This window comes from Zootermopsis nevadensis, unplaced genomic scaffold, assembly GCF_977971745.1.
Source record: "Zootermopsis nevadensis isolate Lab colony 2312 unplaced genomic scaffold, Znev_1.0 Znev_ptg000013l, whole genome shotgun sequence".
NCBI classification, from domain to species: Eukaryota; Metazoa; Arthropoda; class Insecta; order Blattodea; family Termopsidae; genus Zootermopsis; species Zootermopsis nevadensis.
The window spans coordinates 4,531,631-4,553,738 of NW_028259145.1; the positions used below are offsets into that span (position 1 = coordinate 4,531,631).

The 22,108-nt window shown below is 40.2% G+C and overlaps 1 protein-coding gene and 1 long non-coding RNA gene across 3 annotated transcripts in view; both read left to right on the top strand.

Moving 5' to 3' along the window:
* The window catches only part of kcc (solute carrier family 12 member kcc), a 412,357-nt gene that overhangs the window by 36,644 nt on the left and 353,605 nt on the right, over nucleotides 1-22,108 (top strand). The gene's annotated exons all lie outside the window — the stretch shown is intronic.
* On the top strand, nucleotides 4,240-17,674 carry LOC110839510 (uncharacterized). The gene is made up of 3 exons (XR_002546503.2): nucleotides 4,240-4,417; nucleotides 13,473-13,632; nucleotides 16,827-17,674. It is a non-coding gene; the product is annotated as an uncharacterized LOC110839510 (long non-coding RNA).

Sequence of the window (22,108 nt, forward strand, 5' to 3'; positions counted from 1 at the left end):
AAATAAATTACATTACTGATTATTCAGTGTTTATCGTAAAATAATTTTTTTTAAAAAATTTCACGTACCCTCTAAATGTCATCGCGTACCCCCGGGGGTACCCGTACCCCAGGTTGAAAACCACTGGCTGTTAATTTATACAGTACTTTTATACGCTTTTTTAACTTTATATTTCCTGGCTGACTTTTTTGAACATTTTAAATTTAGATACCAATGGGTGTCACATTGCGTGGAATCAAACTTTTGAGCAGAACTATCAGGGTAGTGTGGAAGTTTGTAAATCGGTTGGAAGCGGTTCAAATTGGTTGCGTTGCGTACTTAATTTTGTTGTCTCGAGTTTTCATAGCCACCCAGACTACGTCATGGTTCAATTGTTTCTGGAGACGTATGCCACCAGATCGTATTACGTCATCAGTATCTTGTTTAGAGGCAGTTGCAAATACTTGGCAAATTAACTTTTTATTCATCTCATGTTTTAAACGAGCAATGCTTAAATAAGTGAAGGAAGAAGTGGAAAGGGATATTTTCTTTGTAATGTTGCCGTCCTAATTGTGTCACTTGTTTTCCGTAGTGTTATGAAACATTCGGCTTACAGGGTGTGTAACAAAATGTTCAACGACTGTGTATAATTGGCAGAGTGAAATGTCTCCGGAAACCGTACAAGAAAGTATTATTCTGCTGTAATAAACTGAAGAGGTGTTGTGGGACAAGACATTTACTTAAAATTTACTTCCGTCTGCGTGAACGAAATGTGTTTTTTCTCCACTCCATTCATATATTTGCGTAACCTTTTGAAGGTACTGTATACGATTAAAGAATTTCGCCACAGGAGGCTTTGTTTCCTCTCTTGTGCTACGTTTTCCAAAAATGTTGTCCCATTTTTATGTACTGATTTTTTGAAACCCAGAGCAGTGAGCTTGTGGTCTTGGAGTACCCAGATCCGCGAACCGTTGAATCAGGACTGACAACCCACCTTCATACTTACTTCACACATTTAAATCTTTTTTATCAGTCCTGTAGATGTAGGAAGTTCCTCCGAAACGTCGGAATCTCATGGCATGCAGTGTGACATCTTAAAAGTGTGTACATCGTGCGATAATTTTTACTGGTAGAAGACAGTATGCAACTCATAATTTAAATCGAAGCCAAACATAAGAAGTGTAATTTAGTAAAACACTAAAAAAAAAATTGAAGTTCCAGGTAGGGTACAGTTCACTATTTGTTTAAATTTTGGAGACCATATTTGTTTATTCGTCATTGTAATTGATTATTTCTTGTTAATGACACTTTTTTGAGTAAGCAGTTTGATCGTTTATTTAATGACGATTTTCAACTACATAGTTTATATTACACCGAATGATAGATTCGTTGTAAGTTACTTATTGCAAAGTATGCGGGAGAAACCGTTCGGTGTATCCCAGTAGTGACTGTGTAAAACCATGAAAAAGTCAGTATTCTGTCTCCGGGCGGAGATTCGAAGCTGTGCTCTCCGGAATAAGATGCAAGACTCCTTTCAACTACACCGTGAGTTCCTGCGTTTTGGTAAGTATATTTACCACATGTAGTTTTTGCTGATATAAAAATTATCTGGCGGAATTACTTTGAAAAGGTTAAGTTATTTGCGGATATATTTCGCCATTAATGAGTAAATATTGAGTTAAAGATTTTGTACGTGCCAGATCGTACCATTGCTGAATGTATGCTGTTTAATTAAATAACTGATAATAATATGTCCGAGTAATGAAAATATTTTAAACATGTTCGATGTTTGTGTTTCCTTCGTACGTAATTTGCCGAAGGTCGGGGATGTACAAACACGACAAGAAAGCAGGATTGGGAAATGGTAAAAATGTAACAGATGAGCAGATTAACTTATCGCTTTCTTTCCAGGTTTTCGTACGTCGTTATTCATATGTCTATTTACCTCAAATACAATGACCTGTAATATAGCGTTTGTGTGTGTTGGCTCGGCTTAGGGATAGATGGTGAAGAACATTAAGGTTTTCGTTAAAACTGGAATGTTTCTCAGAGGTTTATTTTATTATTCTCCTCTCACTGATGTTTTGGTGTCCTTTGAACGTTGCCCTTCAAGTTTATGATCTATAAACATATTAGCGGGTTCTTTTTCGAGCCCTAATTTGCAGGGTCTGCGTGTATCAGGAACTAATAATTATATAAATATATTTTATTTAAAGTAACTTAGGGACAAAGTAGAAACTCACGTTATTTTTGGCCTACTCAGTTAAAGGTTTGTAACTAAGAATATGCAATGGAATATTCACGTCTCCTGAAACTCTAAGAATATAAATTACAAATAAAATCATTTGTGTTACGAGACGTCAGGGTCGAAAGTTTGTCTCTTATGTGGCCTCGGTGGTATCTCGAGAGCGTTCCCGCCATTAGAAGCGGGAAATTCGCTAGCATGCCACACGTGCAATTGATAAACTGAGTAACCATTATAAAAAAAAAGCGTTTATTTCTGTGAAACTGCAGAAGTTTTTGGAGTGGTAATGAAAATATTTGCAACTCAGAGGCGTGAAACAAGAAATAGGTGTAGATGATCTGAACTAGTCGTGAAATTAATGGGAAATGTGAGTTTTTTTGGAAGAAAAAGAACGGGCCGGTATGATATTACTTAGGGATGCAACTTTTGGAGTAACTATATAACCTTCGTGTTATCTTGCCATACAATCAGTTACAAGAAGGCACTGAATATTAGCCTCTAAGACCAAAAGAAATGCGCACGATTGTCGAATGTTCTTCGTTATAACGTTCTGCCAAGCAGGGATGTATTGAAGGACAGTTGTTCTGGCTGTTAAATAACTGTCTTCAATTGTCGTCTACTTGTGAAATTAAATTGTGTTTTAAAATCTGGTCTGCGGAGTCCGATTTCGTATTGAACTCTGCTGTACAAGAGATTCGCATTCAACTTTAATGATCTTCTGTGAAACAGATCTTCAAATGTAATATTGATAAATCACTTCGATATTTAATTAAGTTCTGCAGTTTTTACTGGAAACACTTTTTAATATGGCGAATATGTAATGAAATAGGAATAGAAATAAGTGATTACTGTGCAGAGATTTGAGTTACAAGAAGAGATTTTCAATGAATGAATGAATGAATGAATAATGGGATTTGAAATGTGTATGCATTACGTTGATGTTGACATATACACGTCTTGTTGCTACAACTCGGATGTTGAGACAAGTACCCGATTATTCAGACGGCATTAAACATGTTACAAACCCTAGTATACGTAAAGGTACAATTTGGCTGCACGCGACCGAGGCAGGCGACAGAGTTACGAGACCGAGACTGGTCGCTTCCTGTCTGCTCTCTGTACAATTACGAGCGCGAGACAAAGACAGGCGACAGAGACAAAGCACAGGAGACCGCTCTCGGACCAGTAGTGTCTCGCGACGGGCTCAGGCAGCACGTGTGTTGTTGAGTAAAATAATGGCAGAAATTAAATTTACTGGTGACCAAGATGAGCAATTGGTAGAATTAGTAGCAGAAAACCGACCACTGACCACCGACAGAAAGATCCTTCTTCACGTCTGGTTTTGAATATTGAACTCATAGGTTTTCTTTGTTTCTTTCGCAACACATCATCTTCTTCTTCTTCTTCTTATTCTTCGAGTAACCTTTTTATAAGCATTTTTGTACTCATTTTTCACAGAATATGTGCACGTATGTCTCAACAAAACAAAGAAAACAAACACTTTGCCGCATGTCTCGGTCGTCACCTCAAAAGTGTGTGGCGACAAGCTGCGATGTGTCCGTCTCCCGTCTCTGTCGCCTGCCTCGGTCGCTTGTCTCTGTCGCGTGCAGCCAAATTGTACCTTAAGTGTATCAAATGACTTACCCGCGACCAAACTGACTTAGTTTAATAATGCCCTGCAGTTCGAAAAAACTGGACGTGTAGACGCATTGGCTTGACCCATTGATTATAACCCAGGATATTTTAACAGCACATTCGGAAAAGAGACGAAAAAATTGTGAGACGTTTGCGACTGAATCCGCGATTTATGCACCGAAAGTCTGTCAGAAATTCTCCCGAAGACCGAGGTGACATTTCCATAACTCGTATCGTTATGAAATTCAAATGTAATTCAAATTCAAATTGAAATTCAATTCTCATCCTGTGTGAAGAAATCACGTGATTTTTTTTTGTCTCTGTTGCGTTTCTCAGTCGGCGGGTTCTCGACCGAGAACAGAAACCTTATTAGTCATTGACTCGCTGTGTCTGTTGTCGATGTGAGTTGGCAGACCTGGCAAACAGGGCGGCCGCCCACAGTTAGTTTGTTTTGGAGTTTGATAGGAAAGGAAGCATTTCAACGCAGACAGGTTTTGAGCAGTGGTTCTGTAGGCAAGCTGTCCTCAGTGAAAGGTCTGGAATTAATTTTGAAAACAGGTAAATATAAACAAACTGAAAGACAGCATTATTTTGATTTATTGATGTTATGTAAGGATCCTTATTTGATTGGACGGACTGTTTTGTATTATATTTGAAAGTTAAATCCCTTACTTACTCTGCTCACGCATGCTTATTCCTACCTTGCTTATCTTAAGTTGCTTAAGGAGCTGATGTAACAGTGTGCTGAATTATTCTAACAAGTTATTAATTGCGTGTTTAACACGGAAGTTGTAGACTACTGAATTATCAAATAAAAGAGAATACAAAATTAATTTTCCTCAAACAATAATGAAGTAACCAAGAAGTAAATAGTAACAGTATAATAAATGAGCTAGTGGAGATTTAAAAAAAAGTCTATTATGTAATATCAAAAATCCGATTAATCGTAATTGTCAATGACTGCTGTTTCTGAAAATGGTACTTAATGTAAACAGAAATGATAATTACAGCAACAGTCCACAGTCTTTTTTGTCTGATAAAAAATTGTGATTCATGTCAAATCTTGTTTGTGAAATCATCGATTCACGTGTAAGTGTTCAATCCAGGGCTGTGGAGTCGGTATTAAAACCTCCGACTCGACTCCTTCATAAAAGCTCAATATGTCAAAATGAGGTCACGTTTAGGTCAAAGTCATAAGGATTCACGACAAAATCGACCCACTAGTTTCCCAGATAGGGGTCTTTAAAATTCTCAATTTAATATCTTTTCACGCTTATTTCTGCCAAACCGTAAATACCTGGTTGACCATACTCATGTCAAGATGAGGTTACGTATATATCAAGGATATATGGAAGTCAGGATAAGATCGGCCCAATAGTTTGCCAGATACAGGTCTTTAAAATTCCCAAGGTCATATATTTTCACGCTTGTTTCCGCTATACCGTAAATACCTGGTTGACCATACTCATGTCAAGATGAGGTCACGGTTAGGTCAAGGTCATGTCAAGACCCCGACAATACGACGCAAACTGTTTGAGAATTAGAGGCCTCAAACTCTTCAATGTCATTAAAAATACTATTTTCTCACGCATATACGTAGAGAACTGTAGGAATCTGGTTGGGTTAGATTAGGTTGGGTTATTTTAGGTTAGGTTGGTTAAGGTAGCGAAAGTGTTCTTAAGATTTTATATCGAGGTCGGGGTCGGTACATTTTTACCAACTCCGACTTCACCTAAAATTGCTTCAGATTCCACAGCCCTGGTTCAATCTGTAATGCTTATGGCTGTAAGTCGCGTTTATGCTTAGAGAACCCAACGGGACTGCCGGAACAGGTAGCTCGTATTCGTATTTCTCGTTACTGTTTAGCTTGCAGAGGTAATGTGGACAATGTCAGTCTTCATACTTAGTAGACTAATTTCTTAAGCTCCCTGTACTTTCCGCGTACCACTTTGTACTTATCAGGAGAGAACTGCAAGGCTCTAAACTGTATTCATTATGCTGTTGGGTACCTAATTCTTCACCAATTGAAACGGTTTACTACTTAAATATTACTGCCAATCTGCTTTTTGCGTGGTGTGTTAGCTAATCGTTATAATTGTTATTGTAGAACATTTACAAATGTTTGTTATTGCTTTGGTTTATTCTGTGTTCGTTGTCAAATTACTCAAGTCAGCATTTGACAAGCTGAGTTGGTACTAGCATGACCATGGACTCTTAGGTAATTTCCCTGTCAAGGAATTTTATATGTAACACGCCCGAATATTTCCAGTGAAATGACGAATTTGCATAAAAGTCAGTGTGGACATCGTGTCATTTTACGAAACACCATGTTTTTACGACAGGTAATGGCATATAACGCAGGTCAAAGTTTACCAAAATTCCCCAAATACTTAACGGAGCTGGTGATGGCAGGCTGAGATTCTAAATATGTCTTAAGAACTCGAAACAAGAGGGCAGTGTAGTCGTTATATAGACCCAATTTCGAAGCCGGGACTTCTTAAGTGAGTCTCAGTTGCTACGTCGTGACGTTAAATGTCGAGACTTGCATCACAATGAAATACGGAATGAGTGGCAGATATCCGCAAATCTATATTTGCGTCTTAAGAATGAACGGGATACGAGTAACAGACTTTGTCCAGACGTTCTGTACGTGTTGAATCCTAATGTGGTTGGTTAATGGTTCTGTTTGGTGGGGAGTTACCACTGCGAGATCTCCGCTAACTTAAAAAATAGATTCCACGGTGCAGTGCCTATTCCTTGAAAATAATAAATAAATAAACCTTGAAGTTCTGGTCTGTGGCGACGTTTTGTTATCATGTGCGAGACAGCGCGGCGCCACTGCCTATAGGAGCACATTTCACGCTTTCATCGCCTTTAAAGATTAAAGTATTATCTATTTTATGTGTTCTTACCTTAGTTTTAACAGTGAAACAAGACGCCTAAAGACCAACAGCTGAAATTATAAATACTTTAATATGCAAAGGAATGTTAACGTCGGACATCATGGGGACAAATACAATGTATGATGTCTCAAATACAGGATGAGACGAGCTGTCATTTGCTTTGAGCAGTGTAAGAGAATTGATGTCTTGATATATTACATTATATTTTCCAGTATGCTTCATTCCTATACTTTTTCTGTTGCGTTATTTGTGTTTGGAGAAGGTTCTTGTAATAAACAGCCTTTGGATATCACCTGCTTTTAACATGAATTTTCAGTTCATAGTAATTTTGAAAGTGGGTTTCCAAGTTATTTCGGTTGTGAATATCCCGTTATTTAAAAATAACTTGGAGTTATGAAGTGTGTTTCTAAAAAAAAATGTGTGTGAACTTCGTATATAAAGCCTTGTTTGATTCATTGCAGATTTAGGACGAGTGCTCACTCAAGGCATTATATAACGGTGAGATACAGACGTATCTATATTTTTCGATTTTATGTATTTATTCAAGCTGGACTCACACCGATTAGTCAAGAATACAACCGCTCTTACCATCACGGATTGTTCGATAGCTTGCAATCGATAGTATTAGGGTCACAATTGGTGGGGTAGCTCAGTCGATATGGTTACGGAATCGTCGACCGGGGTTCGATCCCCGACGGGGACAGAGGATTTTTCTTCTACTCTGCGTCCAGAGCGGCTCTGAGGCCCACCCAGCCTCCTGTCCAATTGGTACCGGGGTCCTTTCCCGAGGGTAAAGCGCGGCCGGGGCGTGACGCCGACCACTCACCCCCATCTAGTGCCGAGGTTAAGAATGAGTAGGAGCTATACCTTCTCTTCCCCCAAGTGCCTACATGGCGTACAGTGGGACAGCTGAAGTTTTACTTTTTTATCGGTGGTAGATAATATGTGCGTTAATGAAGGTAATAAATTAATGATTGGATAGAATGGACGCCATGAGATTAACTCAAGGTTTACGTTCGTTGATCCAGTAGGATAAAAAATTATCGTTTGGCTTCTTCACAGCCTACCTTAAAATAAATAATGCGATATCTTATAGAGGCTTTCACTAAACGATTTACTGAATCGGGTACGTACACACATTTATATCTTTGATTAAAATAACAAGATGGATTTAAATTTATTACAGTTTCACCGTGTATGTGTATATCTCTTGCATCTCGCAACACTTAATTCTTTTTTTTTTTCTATCCTACGCCAGACTTAAGCCTATCAGCGATTAGTATATTTCTGGCAGCCCAATACAGATTTGAATCTGCGATAAAACCAGTAAAATTTTACGCAGTATTAATGTCTACGTCACTGAGACCTGGGTACATAGAGAGGAGGGTTCCAATCATATCCTAAAGTCCATACAGTGGACAAGTGGACGAGTCCTCCATATATGGACACTTAATTCTTTCGGATTGTAATTTTTGGATTAGTTTTTAATTAAATAAAGCGAAAGTGAGCTACGTTGACATATCGTCTACGTCTTCGAAGATCGAAACTACAACCCGAGCCTTATGGGTGCATTGCACCCGGGCGGCGCCAGAGGTTAGCAAGGGAGCCATGGTTGAAGGGGGGCTAAAAAGAACTGAAATCCGTCCTTAATTAAACTTGGTAATCTAAAAATGAAAAAAAAAAATAGTAGTTATACATACGAGCGGTAGAATGTGCTGGTTGCGGGGCCTGCTCACAGCTTGGGTACAGACTGTTCACATTTCCCGATTGGTTAAACAGCATCTAGGATAAAACCAAGGAACATGTTATAAGATTTTGACGTAAATACGTCTATGAGGAAGGGTCATTCGGCAAAAATGTGTTACGAAAAAGTGTTACGAAAAAGGGAAACGAAAAAGTGTAACTGCTTTGTTATGTTACCTAGGAAACCTCATCTGTTTACTCGGAATTGTTGTTACCTAGGAAACGTCATCTGTTTACTCGGCATTGTTGTTGCCTATAAAACATTACATTGCCTTACCTTACCTTCATTACATTCATTACCTTACCTTACATTACATTTCATTACATTACATTCAGCTACCACAGACCCATCTAAACTTAGCTAATTCAAGTTAAATAAGCAAAGTCTTAATCAAACTTTGCTCAATTGTAAAGAATGTATAAAGGAAATATTTAGAATAAAGCCAATATATAAACTTCCTTTCCGTATAGACGTATTTACGTCAAATTCTCCGGAACCGTGGTTCCACTGTCACTTTTTTGTTGGCTCCGGGCCCAGGGTTCTGTGATTAAGCACCGTGAATTTTATTTCAAAACGGAGACAAATACGTTGAATGTGGGAAATACTTCGTCTCTCGATTCTTCCATGTAACAAATCCTTAGGCGGTAAACAACGCAGTAGGATAGAAATTTCACTTTAGACATAACTTTTCAGTCTTGAACAGCAAAACTTTAATTTATCTGTCTCATTTAGCAATTGCGGTGAACTTTGCAGTTGAGATCTTAAGTTCCACCACTTAAGTTGCAAAGTCCCGTTTCACAGACAAATGGAACTTAACAAAGTGGACAATTCAGAATGTGAAACTGCGTACGTAGTGATAGACTGACATAGAAATTAATTTTGAAATAATGAAATTGTACAAATGGTATTAGTAGTTTATAAACCTTTTTTTATTATTATTAGTGTTCTGTCTGACGACAGGTCCATATGAACAGGATCCTTCCATCCTTTTCTCTTCTCGGACTGGGACCTGTTCATATACGTTCTTGGCAGATGATCCAGAAGTGGTTTGCCATTGCCTTCTTCTGTGTGTGAATGGAGTAATTGTTGGGATGCCACGGAGGAAAATTCCGTGTTGCCTAGACCACGGCCTTGCCCAACACAAGTTATAAATTCGGGCACCGCCGGGAATCGAACCCGAGACCCCAGGATTACAAGGCCAACGTTCTAACCGCTAGACCACCGTGGCGCTCTATAAACTTTATAAGACAATAAATCTAAATATGCTGATTAATTGAGCGAAATCAAATGACTGCTTGATGAAAAGTTGCAAGGCAAGATGGCGTTAGACACGTTTAACCACGATGGGGCAAATTATTACCAAAGGAACTTCGTCTGTTTGTGCCATCCCTGATAATCAGTATTAGACATCCCGCTGACACCGGTATCTATTTTATGTTGTGACGTGGAGGACGAACAGGGCAAATCAGAATGTTGCATGAAAGTTTTAACGAGTCTGAAAATACTTGCATTAGCGTAACAATTCTGACCCGTTTGCCAGAATTTCACCTTTGAACTTTAACCATGGTAGCGAGGTAAATTATTGTAACGAATTTAACCTGGAGATCGTCCACCTCAGCCAGTTCGGTGCTCAGAAACGTCTTCATCATGTAAACTGCTCGTCACTGTCCGACTTGAATTAAGATTGTAATGTGTTGACAGATTTTATTAAAATTCTACACTATAAAATTTAATGGAAATATGTTTATCCGATGTCGATTTGCATTATACGGACGGACGGAGGAATGAAAACTATTTTTAATAGGCGACACGTTTTCGTCAAAATCGGACAACAAATACGTTCACTTTATATGAAGATCTGCATGAGTTTCGGCCCGCCGAAGAAAATTACAGAAAATTGGAATGAAACTCGAAAGTTGTGAATATGTTTTAAATGAAGAACCAGGCCTACGTTGCCGAATTTTTAAACGGTGTTTTTTTATTTCGTTCTGTTCAAGAGGGACCTAAGTCAGTACAAATCACTTCTGTCTGAAGATCCTCATACCAACCACTAAAAATTAATAGTTGATACTTTCTTTTTGTAAATTGTGTATTTCTTGTAAGCGCTCTGCAAAAGACAAGTTTCTTTTGCTGTGGGCTCGTATTTTTCGCCACTATACCCAGCATGCCTGCCACGGTGGTCTAGCGGTTAGAACGCTGGCCTTGTAATCCTGGGGTCTCGGGTTCGAATCCCGGCGGTGCCCGAATTTATAACTTGTGTTGGGCAAGGCCGTGGTCTAGGCAACACGGAGTTTTCCTCCGTGGCATCCCAACAATTACTCCATTCACACACAGAAGAAGGCAATGGCAAACCACTTCTGGATCATCTGCCAAGAACGTATATGAACAGGTCCCAGTCCGAGAAAAGGACGGAAGGATCCTGTTCATATGGACCTGTCGTCAGACAGAACACTAAATAATAATAAGATGAGGTGGTCTAGCGGTTAGAACGCTGGCCTTGTAATCCTGGGGTCTCGGGTTCGATTCCCGGCGGTGCCCGAATTTATAACTTGTGTTGGGCAAGGCCGTGGTCTAGGCAACACGGAGTTTTCCTCCGTGGCATCCCAACAATTACTCCATTCACACACAGAAGAAGGCAATGGCAAACCACTTCTGGATCATCTGCCAAGAACGTATATGAACAGGTCCCAGTCCGAGAAAAGGACGGAAGGATCCTGTTCATATGGACCTGTCGTCAGACAGAACACTAAATAATAATAAGATGAGGTGGTCTAGCGGTTAGAACGCTGGCCTTGTAATCCTGGGGTCTCGGGTTCGATTCCCGGCGGTGCCCGAATTTATAACTTGTGTTGGGCAAGGCCGTGGTCTAGGCAACACGGAGTTTTCCTCCGTGGCATCCCAACAATTACTCCATTCACACACAGAAGAAGGCAATGGCAAACCACTTCTGGATCATCTGCCAAGAACGTATATGAACAGGTCCCAGTCCGAGAAAAGGACGGAAGGATCCTGTTCATATGGACCTGTCGTCAGACAGAACACTACAAATAAAAAAAAATAAAAATACCCAGCATATGTTCCAGCAAATGAACAGTGTCCGGCGACATTCGCTTGAAAGTGATCAGTGTCTCTTGGTCAGAGCTTTGGATGTTTTATCGTCACTGTCCTGAACAGATGTTCGAACCCAACCACTCCTCCTGTTGGTGTGTTGCTTCCCGTAGCACTAACGTCATTCTCCAATACCCTGTTCGCGACTGATTTGTCGTTGATGCCTGTGGACAAATCCTGTCTAATCACGTCCTTTGACGTCATCATTTCTAATCTTGTACAGGAATACCTCGGAGATATTGCGGTTTCGGTTCCATACCACCGCAATAAAGCGAGTCGTACGATTTTTTAGGTTTCCCAGTGCATATAAAAGTTATCTTTATACTATACTGTAGTCTATTAAGTGTGCAATAGAATTATGTATAAAAAAAACATTGCTAGAAGTACCAAAATGTGACACAGAGACACGAAGTGAGCACATGTTGTTGGAAAAATGGCGCCGATAGACTTGTTCGACGCAGGGTTACCACAAACCTTTAATTTGTAAAAAAACGCAATGACTTTGAAGCGCAATAAAACGAGGTATGACTGTATTGTCTTGACTACCGGCATAAGTCCTGCCTTGTGTCAGTTATGTGCATGAGGAATTAGGCACGTGGTTGGAATCGGAGATCCTTCTGACTACACTCGACGGAATCTTTCAAATAGTTGTCAAGAACTTCCCACGACTTTCTTGAAACTTGAGGGCTCATTACCGTGTTTACAAACAGCATGTCACTGGTCTCTGTCCTGTTCTAGATAAGTCCATAGGTCTCGAAACGCTGGCCTGAAACTTTGCTTCAGATTTTATGAAGTAATATCGGGAAGCCTTGTTCTGTCAGGAACACTGAACCGATTACTGCACCAAGCCTGTCTAGAACCTGATGGAGCTTCGGACGTATTGATTACTGTGCACATTCAGACGTAATCTGCGTGTTTAAACGCTCCGTTACGAAATGGAACTGACGTGTTGATCGTGATTTACGATCTACAATAAATCCAGTGCTTGCTGTGCTGGGTAGGGTACCATAGTAACGAACTTTCGAGGTTTAGGGCAGATGATCAAGTCCTGACGCATCGTTAATTCAGTAGGATGTTTTGAAAGTATCGCGTGTTTTCCAGTTCACATCCACGGAACAGCGCTGATAATATTCTGGTGCGTGAATTGTATTTGTCGTGAAATGCCGATTGCTTTATACAGAGTGATTCAAAATTCTCCATACATAGGATCACCTAAAGGAATGCATTCGAAATGCAATTACGCGCATAACACCAGATGTGTTAATGCGAGTACACCGTGAGTGGGAGACACGCATCCGTATGTATTTTTAATGGAATGGCAACCATCTTGAGCATGTTTTGTGAATAAAGTGACAGTTTGTTATAGATGTGACCATTTTTTATATGTATGGAGACTTTTGAATCATCCTGTATAATTTCCATAATGTACGTACAGGCCTGTCAGAATTCGGAAAATCTCCATAGAACGATATGATGTGTTCAGTAAACCCTATTCGCTCGTGCCTGCTGTTATTTTCAAGCACGTTCAGCAGCAGAGTACAGGGTGTGTATAAATTGTGTTATCACGCAATTACGCCAGTTGGTAGGGTAGCTGTTACGAAAATTGCAGTGATAATGATTGAGATACTGGATGAAGACAACGAATTTCTGAGGAAAATCATGCTGTGACGAGGCTAGATTCAAAATTACAGGGAAGATAAACAAATAGGGTGTACGTATCTAGAGATCAGAATACTCTCATACCACAATCGAGCCCATTAGGGACAGCCCCAAATTTAATGTGTGGCATGATCGTTCGATCGGACCCCCTTCCTTTGCTGAAGCGACTGTGACATCTGGAAAATTTGTTTATCCATAGTCACAAGAACTGCTACCTGCCATGTTCTTCCGGCAAAATGGGACATCTCCACACCGGAGCTTGAACGTGCCTGCATCTCTTAATCAGCATTTCCCACACCGATGGATTGGCTTTGATAGCTGTATCTCTTGGCCGGCCAGATCACCGGATATCACACCCGGTGATTTTCAGTTTTTCCTATGGGGTTACGTGAAAGACAGCTTGAATATCGTTTGTACATTGTACGTGTGACACATGGTTCATGTTGAATGCGTGTAATTTTTATGAAAAAACAAACAGACTTTTTCTCGCAGATGACGTTCAGACAGTTTGACTTTGTCTTTTCACAAAGGTTTTATTTACGAGTAAGTTATGAAGATAATTTATGCACACCCTGTATTTCTTGCTGTCACTAAGTTTTGTCACTCGTCCACTCATTCTTCGTAGTGACGTTGTTGCACACACAGTTTGAAATCTGTGTAACTTACTGTTTATATCCTCACCGTAGTGTATGTTACGTGACATTTCAGGTTAGGTTAGGTTAGTCAATTACCAAAGTCTATGTTTGCTTTAAGTAATTGTGTTCTGTAGTGTGACGATAGGAAATCGATCATGTGTCTCGTGCCAATTACATCGACAGTTGGCAGTTTCCATTCTGCGCCCTGCTCCGTCCTACCATCAAGTGACTCGTTACTGCAATCCCAAACACTGACCCTCACTTCAATTTCGGTTTTAATTCTTCTCGTACTTGTGTGACCAGGAATAAGTCTCTACCTTCGAGGAGAATGCTTCATCAGTTTTCACTTAAGTAACTTGCTTTCTAGCTGTGTACCACCCTGTCTGTCCGTCCGTCTACAAACGTGGTACAGATTACTGCCCCTCGTGTCATGGAAACATAGGCAATTTCGAATACGTGTTTTGACCGGCCAATGGTCGACCAAATTCGTCTGGAATTGTCTCGCTTGAGACTACGGTGCTCCAGATAGCCAAGCTCTTCGCCAAAAGACTGGACTCGTACGTATCACCAGGTGATGCCTCCACGGATACAGTTCCGTCTTTGTGTAGAATGGCATAACAGCGCCCGGAGGAGCGAATTGGTTATAAAAGCAAATTGTATTGAAAGTTGACAAAGGACAGTCAACTATTGGTGAAAGGTTGTGAGAGGGGAAAATGTTTTTAGACAGGAACTTAGGGATGTAAATTATAATTAAAATGTCGATATGACCTAGATGCTTGCCAGAGTAACCAACGGCGTGTACCACTCCTAAAATAAACTATGTAAATATTTTTATGTTGTTAAATAAAATGTAATGTTATTAAATATTTCTGACTAAACAGCCAAACAAAACTAATCCCAACCGAGTACATAGACAGATACAGAGGTGGTCGGTATATACCCCCCTTTTACTGAATTAAAGTTCATGAAAATCTGCCGTCTACAGCTAGACCCTGTCCTGAGCAGTTTCAGTCCAGTCAAAACCCTTGAACCTCGTCTTTTCAAGGCGAATTTCGTGTGTCCTCAACTACGCTTCCGTTTTCCCAGTGGTCTCTTGCCTTCGGGGTATGGGACTCTGCTGGTGACGACTTCCGATATCGCGGAACGATAATGTAACACGGTAATAGAGCAGTAATGGTACAAGTCCTACAAAGGAGCTGTGACATATAGCATCTCCAACTGATTCTTCTCAGTGGGGAGTCAGCAGTTCTGGTATATCACCGTGGGGAGCTGGCCGTATCAGCCAGCCTGAGGAAGCTGACAAGAGCTCACCTACACTATTTATAGAGGTAACTTCCTTGGGAGTCAGTTGTTTTGACGTCCACGACAGGGAACAGCTGGTGACAGATAACCAATGTCTAGAATGTCAGAAGGGAGCTTAAAAGCCAGGGAGAACCAAGGTAGTGCGAGGTGTTTATGGAAACCAGGGTACGTGACACTACCCAAGTCCGGAGAGGCCCTCACCAGGGTGCCTGTAATGCCCAGGTCCAAGGATGATACCCTAATTAAAGAGATCAGTGCTTTTTAAGGTCCTAAGGACCTGCAGGGTTGCCTTGATTGTGGCCACCAACAGAAGTTCTCTTTATAAACTTCCAATCTATTACCTATTCGCCATTCGTGATAACCCGACATTATATGCTTTATTAGTAGCAACTGGAACGTTGTCGTTAAATAAACTAAGAATCAGTAAAGTGTTAACTCACCGTTTATAAATGTGCCTCGTCAACTGACTAATTTTCTGTATACATTTATGCGAATTTCGTGTAAATAATTAATATAAATCAGTGGTTATCAGTAACTACATAACACTGGGTATTCCTGAAACACCCTGTATAAGGGTGCGGGGATTTGCTATTACTGGCGGAAGATACACGACGGAGTTTCTAAATTTAAACTGGACGCAGTGCAGTAGCGACTGGTGATGGGAGAGCTTCCGAACCAATCTGTGTTGAGGAAATGAAGCATTTCGCGACGCGGGGTCCAGAGCTCGGAACCTGCCCACTCCACCCCTCCCTGAGCCACGCACAGTACTAGTTCTGTTACCTGTTCAGAAATGATTGGGTGAAGACGTGTGATAATACGGAAGGACATGTAGCATGCAGAAGGGTAGAATAAATGAGCCTAAAATATTAGTTCGAGAACTACAAAGGAACAGTCCACAGTACGACTGAGCCTTGGACAGGAGAATAATGTTAAGGATAAGTAATGTAACCGTCCCTTTCCTTCCACCACACGTCACACTGCTTGTTTAGTATACTTGTAGTCGTAGCCTGGTTTGCTCATTTGGTTACAGCTTCTTGACGTGGGATGTGTAAAAATACAGAAAGGGATTGTTGATGATGGTGTGAGGTTGTCGGTGAGCACGAGTTTCCGACTCCCTGGGAATATACGGGAATTAGAAGGTGGAGCAGGTTTCTGCACAAATGGATAACAAAGTCTTTCTGTGTTGCACTGACCGACGACACTTTATTGTTCCTTAATACGCGCAGGAACATATATATATCCTAAGCACTATTCACGGAGGCAGCTGGATGGCTCGCTGTTCCTTTGTTCTTTCGTACGTTTGTTAAGAAAAACACCCCCGCTCAACCGAAGGACCAAAACTTTAGAGAGCGCCCCGCAACCACGATCGCGCTTAAATACCCCTGCATTACGTAATTTGTCATTGAATTTGGCTTAAAAGCTGCGACCTGATTCGTTCCTCCACAACGGCGGGAACGCGCCTATAAGCTGAGCTCAAAGTCAATTGGTCCATCGCAATGATGCGATGGTCGTAATGCAGTCATCACCCCGCATCTGGAAGGGATGCACACCATGTGTGGGGTGGCTTAAGTATTTTCTTTGTTGGTTTATGTTTGCCCTTTTTTGTTCTACTTCAGGCTCCCTTGGGACAGAAAGAATGCCGAGGAGGGTGACCCGCAAGTGGCCATCTGGGCCACATTCCTTCAACTCAATGTGTTCCACAAAGCCAAAATTAAGCATTCAGTCTAATTTAGGTGAAGTAAGGCGTTCCAGAAATCATGTAATTACACCTTCTTCGTTTTTCTTATAAGCCAGATCAACATGCCGAAGCCTGGTTTACCTTTCATCTCAAGGCTCAGTCCGTTCGGGAATTGAACCACAGACCTGGACTGGCACAGTAATAAGTCGCTAGTTCGTCAACAGAATTACTGTTTGTGGGGGTGGGTAATATGAGTGAAAGAAGGAAAGACCACGTTTGGGCCTTAGGAGAGCGCCATCATGTGGTAACAAGTAAATTATTTTTAGAGAAACTTGGAACGAGTATACATTCAGTAAAACATAAAGATATGTAAAATGTTTTAGATTCAAGATTGAGAATTTTGTTATCTCATTAGAATAATTTAATTCTGTGTAAATATTATATTAAATATTGCTTAAATTACGCATAAAATTACAACAGTTATGGATGCGAATGTTGTAAATTAGTATAATATTGTTATTCTTACTACGTAACTTTTTGTATCAATCAAGGTTATTTCATGTTGATGGGGATATCTTGAAATGTAGATATTTTTTCTGTATTTGGCCCTTCGTGGTTGGTTTCTGTACATACGAAAGTTACGTGCAGTATGTTATGTTTTAGTTAACATGTATCTTTTATTCTTCTTATATTTAACTGATGTAATCCTGAAAGCTATTTATAGATTATTGTGTACTGAGCATAATTATGGTTATTGGGGGCTAAATTTGAGTTATTTGTATTGAAAGGTGCAGTAAAGACTATAATATGTATATATGTATGTATATAATACCGTAATTTACATTATTTATTTAGTGTTCTGTCTGACGACAGGTCCATATGAACAGGATCCTTCCATCCTTTTCTCGGACTGGGACCTGTTCATATACGTTCTTGGCAGATGATCCAGAAGTGGTTTGCCATTGCCTTCTTCTGTGTGTGAATGGAGTAATTGTTGGGATGCCACGGAGAATTATATTAATTATGTTATAATGGGCGTGGCGGTTGTATCTTGTGACGTATGCAAGTGGCGCATGACATGGAACTGCGAGGACTGATGTCGGTTAAGTAATTGGTTTTCATACGGCGGTGGTGTGCAGGGGCTGGAGAGGAGAGGTCATTCAGGTCGGAGAGAATGTCGTTCACATGTGCATTTTGTTTTATAACACTACACATCCGGAAACGTCCAAATTATATTCATATAGCTTCATTTTTTTGTGATGTGTGTGGTTTTTGTGGAATCTATTATTTGGCCTTACGTGTGTCCAGTGCTTAAGATATTGTACTTACGTAGAATTGTTTTTGTTTTCCGGATGCTTTGAATTTGATTCTTATAGCGCGTTTAAAAGGTTCTTACAAGTTTGACCTGCGTATCATGAAGGAATTACTTTACACCTAATTTGGTCATTACCTATGTTCTAATACTTATCTCTGATTGGTCATTGGTTCGTAGGTGGATTTTTACAGAATTGAATTATTTCGTTATTATGCGAGTTCCATCTGCTATTAGTTCTATGTGTGTTTTTCACTTCGTGTTCTTTTTCTTTATTACGTTCTGTATCTTCTGATGTAGTTAATACTTTTTTATACTTATGTTGTGTGATGGTAAGTCTCTATAAGGCTGGGGCACTATCTCAGGCGGGATCTATGGGAGATAGGAGTTGAAGGAGACTGGATTTTGTTGGGTCCGGTGGAAGGCTTTGGTTAATTCGGTGATGAACCTTCGCGTCCCCTAAGCCAGTGGTATTCAACCTTTTTTGTTATCGTACCCCCAGATATAATTTCTCTTCAACTTTGTACCCCCAAAGTTGTTGGTGTATAATTCAAGTTATACATAGTATATAATCTACATCTAAAATAAATTAAATAAATGACATTAGTGATTATTCAGTATTTATCATAAAATAATATATATATTTTTTAAATTTCACGTGACCCCTAAGATGTCTTCACGTACCCCCGGGGGTACGCGTACCCCAGCTTGGAAACCACTGCCCCAAGCCATCTAGTTAGTTATGTTGTATGATGTGTCCCGTCAACAATGACGGGTAAATCTAAAGTAATGTACACAATGATAAATGTAATTTTAAGAGACCCAGAATCGCTTAACAGCATTACCATGGCAACGGTTATAATAACACGCGAATTCATAAATGCATTGTCATGTAGCATGTTTCGCAAAATCCCTATGTAGTAAATGGTCAGAAACCAACGAAGCTACCACCCGGTGTTCCAAAATAGGCGATGATATTATCATTATCAGGTTTGCATTAATGTATTCAAGTTTGTTTCTGGATATCTGTTTATTCGCTGTAGAAGGTAGGAGAGTATGAAGATTTCTGTCTTCTGGGTTGTTGCGCTGTGTAGTCTGGTCGATGTTTACCAACATTTCAGAGGTCATACTGCCTCCGTCATCAGAGTATGAAGATTTCCGTCTTCTGGGTTGTTGCGCTGTGTAGTCTGGTCGATGTTAAACAACGTTTCAGAGGTCATACTGCCTCCGTCATCAGAGTATGAAGATTTCTGTCTTCTGGGTTGTTGCGCCGTGTAGTCTGGTAGAAGTTGACCAACGTTTCAGAGGTCATACTGCCTCCGTCATCAGAGTATGAAGATTTCCGTCTTCTGGGTTGTTGCGATGCGTAGTCTGGTCGATGTTAACCAACGTTTAAGAGGTCATACTGCCTCCGTCATCAGGGCGAGCGCAACAACCCAGAAGACAGAAATCTTCATACTCACCGCTGTGAGAACCTCAAGTCTTACATATGATATGTTGATTAGCTGTTGGTCTTTTACTCCAGTGACTTCTTCACTTGTCCTTCAAATCTATCAGCAATGTTGGTTCTGGCTACGAAAGAAACAAAGTTATGACATGGTGAATTAAGCGTTCCGGGTCTGAAATATAATACACGTAATAAAATTGAGGGCCGGTACATGACTTGGCGACCATGTTGCATTTTGAAAGCCCGTCTGCTGTGACATGAAACCAGCTTTATGAAAGTCCTGGAGCCTGACGTCATCAACTGTCACTCGTGACAGGAGAAGCGAAGTGACTCCGGATGTATTTTGCGAAAAGTACCATCCGTTGCGCTCCAATAGATCTCGTGACCGCCCTGGACACTTCGGTGCAGAATTACGGGAAGAGCTCATGCATATCACATGCGGTTTTCTTGTTGCAAGGGCTACTCAAGTACTGCAGTAACGGGCAGCTTCAAACATTTTCTAGAGCCAACATTGAAACAAAACACGTGCGTTTCTGCGTTTATTTTCCCCCCTCTTTAATTTAAGCCTAATCTTAAGACATGTGAACTGCATAATTACTCTTAACTGAACTGTTTTTTATGGATTTTGTAAAGTATGTAGACAATTTTATAAGGTTATAATTCGGTTTTGGAGCATTCCCGTAATTTATACGCTTACCACTTGGTGTTTTGCGCGCCACCTGGAAGGGGAACTACTGTTCTGTTGTATTATCCTGTCACAAAAGAGATGTCAGTCACCATATCTTGGCTGTGTAATTATTGAACCCTGTGTGGTTGAAGAATAACTAATTCCGGAAAAAGGTCGTCTTAGCGGCATGAACTTTGTATCAAATGCGGATAAAATATTGATAGCATAAACGGATTATGGCAATATAAACATTACATGTGCTATGAGGGAAATTTTTGTGCTGGAATTTACGTTAGGATGACTGAAGTTTGAGTGGTCAGTTGGCAGTCACTAATTAGCGTTGTATTTGAGTCGACTTAAGCCTGCCAGTCAGTAATCAGGCATCACCTGAGTATTTAGGCACCACGGTTAGTTGGTATTCCTACTTTATTTCCGTATAATCTGGTTAGAATTTTTGCCTTGAGACCGGCCATCCTGATGAAAAAGTTTTAGCTTTAGCGAGTAAATTAAAATAGTCCACGATCACTTCCACATGTTTTACATTTCGACATTTATATCCTGTCTTTTGACGTAACATGTTCTATGTAATTGATACATCATCAATAAATAACTAGCATTTTTACAATTAAGTGTTTTTTTTTTGTATTTTAAAATTCCTATTACTTTTGAAGTGTGCGCAGGTGGAAATTGAATAGAGAGTCCAGACTGACACACACAGGCCTAGGCACATACACCTCAGTTGTTTTCTTTTAACTTTTAACTATATTGTTCAAGATACTTCCCTCCGGAATTTTTCCCTTGACATATCTCGAAAATGAAGCCTATTTAAACCTACACGAAAAGTAGTTACAATGCATTTTTCGGGCTATGTATAATTAGTCGTAGTGCCAAATTTGGTCTATTTTTTTGTGAAAACATATATTTTGGTACATTATTATCCTTTTACCACTACTTTTATACTTTCTTGTCTTATCTCATTTATTATTATTATTATTCCATCTATTCACCACTTTATAGGGTATTTACTTCTTTGTACCTGATATAAACCTTGCCCCAGAGGTACATAGTGCAGCAGCTATTTCCGAAATACATTTTGTATTTAATATATGTTAGAACGCTGGCCTTGTAATCCAGGGGTCTCGGGTTCGATTCCCGGCGGTGCCCGAATTTATAACTTGTGTTGGGCAAGGCCGTGGTCTAGGCAACACGGAGTTTTCCTCCGTGGCATCCCAACAATTACTCCATTCACACACAGAAGAAGGCAATGGCAAACCACTTCTGGATCATCTGCCAAGAACGTATATGAACAGGTCCCAGTCCGAGAAAAGGATGGAAGGATCCTGTTCATATGGACCTGTCTTCAGACAGAACACTACAAATAAAAAAAATAACATGTATTATATACATTTATTGTGAGGCATTTGTTTTACACCAGCGTCATTCGAAACAATTATTATCATGATCATCGTTGTCCCTGTTAGCACGAGTAACCCTTTCAGCGTCAAACTTTGCACCTGAAGATTTAAAAATTCTGGAAAGTGCTGGATGACGTGAACATCTGTATTTTTCTAAAATTCGCAAATTATTTTACCACCCCCCCGCTCAGGCAGTTCTGCACGCGTAACCCCAGCTGGCGACCAAATCGTGCTATCGTCTTTAAAGCTGCAACCTCCCTTCGCCACAGAGACAGCATTTGAACTATTGACCTGTCCGTCTTGAGAGACGACAGCTAGCAGTGTTTTGTGTTGCCAGCTGCAAGATGCAGTTTTATTTAGCAGCTGGCCGTCTATAGAT